Below are 2,500 nucleotides of genomic sequence, written 5' to 3' on the forward strand. Positions count from 1 at the left end.
CCAGACCCTTGCAAGGTACAGGCTATCAAGGAGGCGCCCAAGGAATGCAGCGGAACTTAATTCGTTTCTGTGCACAGTCAGGTATAGCTCTCGGTTTATGGAAGCCAGCAAGTATCAGAAAGCAGTCTGCAAAATCCGAGGGATTCCTAAAAGGAAAATTTGAATGGATACAAGAGCACACAGAAGCATTTGAAGAACTGAAGAACATGCTTAGTAGTGACACGGAACAAGCCTACTTCGATCCCTTCGATGCGTACAAGCATGTTTTCAGCGAACTCGCCGCGGGTAGTGGACGGGAATAGTACTAAGAGGAGACAGGATTGTCGTACCCGAAACACACAGACAGAGGATGGTCGAGATTGCTCACGAGGGGCACCAATTACAAGTACGGACGAAACAGATGCTAAGGGCACACGTTTGGTTCCCGGGAATCGATTCTCTGTGTGACAAGTTTGTATCCACAGGCATTTACTGCCAATCCAAGACACCTGACGTACATCGAGAACCCTTGAAAATGACGGAGCAACCAGAGGGACCGTGGACAAAGATCAGTGGGGACCTCTGCGGACCGCTGGCCAACGGAGACCTCGCTCTGCCAATACTCCAGATACCCAGGGGTTGAATTTGTGGGATCTACCAGTGAAAAAGCATCAATTCCTGTGTTCAGAAGGGTATTCGATGCCCACGGAAGTACCGGAAGTGGTGAAATCGGACAATGGCCCACCATTTAACAGCCACAAATTTGAAGCATACGCACAAGAGGAAGGGTTCAAACATCGAAACGTGATCCCCGGATGACCAGAAGCCAACGTCGATGTAGAGAGGTGTATGCAGAGAATAAAAAAAACAGCAAGAATCGCCACATTACAGGGCAGACCTCTCCGTGACGAGGTGCACAGGGGGATCAGAACATACAGAGCAACTGTACACAAAACCACTGGAGCTATTGTAGCCTGAATAAACTTATGTTCGGACGGGAACTGCGTGGAAAGCTCCCAGAACCGAGGACAACCTGAGCACCCAGACGACACTACGGTCCGTAAGCGTGACAGAGAGCAAAAGGAGAAAATGAAGAGATATGCCGGATATGTTGGTCATCAACCGTGCCTCCCACCTCTGTGACCCAGGTTCAACTCTGGCCTCGGGTCGTATGTGGGCTGAGTTTCAGTCGATCTCAATCTGACTCCGAAGGTTTTTCTCCGGGTACTCCGGTTTTCCTTCCTCCTCAAAATCGACTCCCGGCCTATTCCATCAGGCTGTGGTGCTGTGCTCCGAGGTCAAACATGGGTCGTGTTCAGGGGCCGAGCGCCTAGCTGGCAGCACAGCTCCTTCGGCGCGACCTCGTTGAGCTGCGCCCTTAGTAATTCAGTCTCCGACTGCGAGAAAGGGCGATTAGCAGATATTATTATTATTATAGCGGCAACACGGAACAAAGATAGGCGATACGCCCCGGAGAAAAATCACGTCCACAAAGGACGGCAAATACAATGATTTTATTTGCGATTAAGATCTAAGAGACTACTGGAAGCCCTCGGACTACAACACTCGTTTACTAATGTAGGGGGCAGGGATGTAATGGCGTGACTGTATACCACCATATATGTAAAGTAAGTTATGCATGGTATGTAAGCATGCTATATAATGTGTAGATCTAGAGTCGGCCCGAACGGACATCGTTCGAGAGACGTTAACATTGTAAACGCTCGACATAAAACCTACTAAGTGTTTTCTTTGTGCATAGAGTCTTCTGCGCGTATTTTGATGGATTTCAGTTGGTAGGAGAAATGTGTACATTTCTCTGGTGGACACAGTAGAATATTCAACTAGACGCTCAATGAAGCGTACACTGGGTTTGCCCGTGGTACGTGTTACACAAAAACAAGAGGCACTGAATTGGGTGGGTGGTATTGGACTGCAGCGTTCCAGTTAATTTTTTCAAGTGGGGGGTCAATAAGACCATTTGAGGGGTCACACAGATGTCTTGCCAGCAGAGGCCCTTGGCTCACACGCTCACACGTTTAATTATTTTGTAACGCCCTGTCCCATTTTGAGGTCTTTTAATTTTTTAAGTTTTGGTAATAAATTCAGTTTAAAGATAACAAAACACGCTATTGAGTAAAATTCACTGGTATCTTCTTTAAATAAATAGTCTGCAAAGAAACTAACTGCAAATTGCTCTGACGGACGTTTTCCTGCATGTCGTGCATGTCTTGCAGTTGCACTAAGCAAAAATTTATTGCACTAAGGACACTGAGGAAGGACTGAAGATGTTGTTTCCGTTTCATAATTCCTCTCCGTTTTAGTCTTGTCTGATATCAGGTCAAAACATTTTTTGGCTTTACGTTGGAACCAAAAAGTACTATAAAAGCCGGGGGTTAACAGTAAAAGACAAGACAAAAGACAGACGAAGAAAAATATAACATAGTTTTTGTATATAAAATTCTCTGAATTGATGTCGAAGTTATTTAAACACAAATGGTGTTTTGGTGGATCTTTAAAC

The sequence above is a fragment of the Montipora foliosa genome, chromosome 8 (genome assembly GCF_036669935.1).
Source record: "Montipora foliosa isolate CH-2021 chromosome 8, ASM3666993v2, whole genome shotgun sequence".
Classification (NCBI taxonomy): Eukaryota; Metazoa; Cnidaria; class Anthozoa; order Scleractinia; family Acroporidae; genus Montipora; species Montipora foliosa.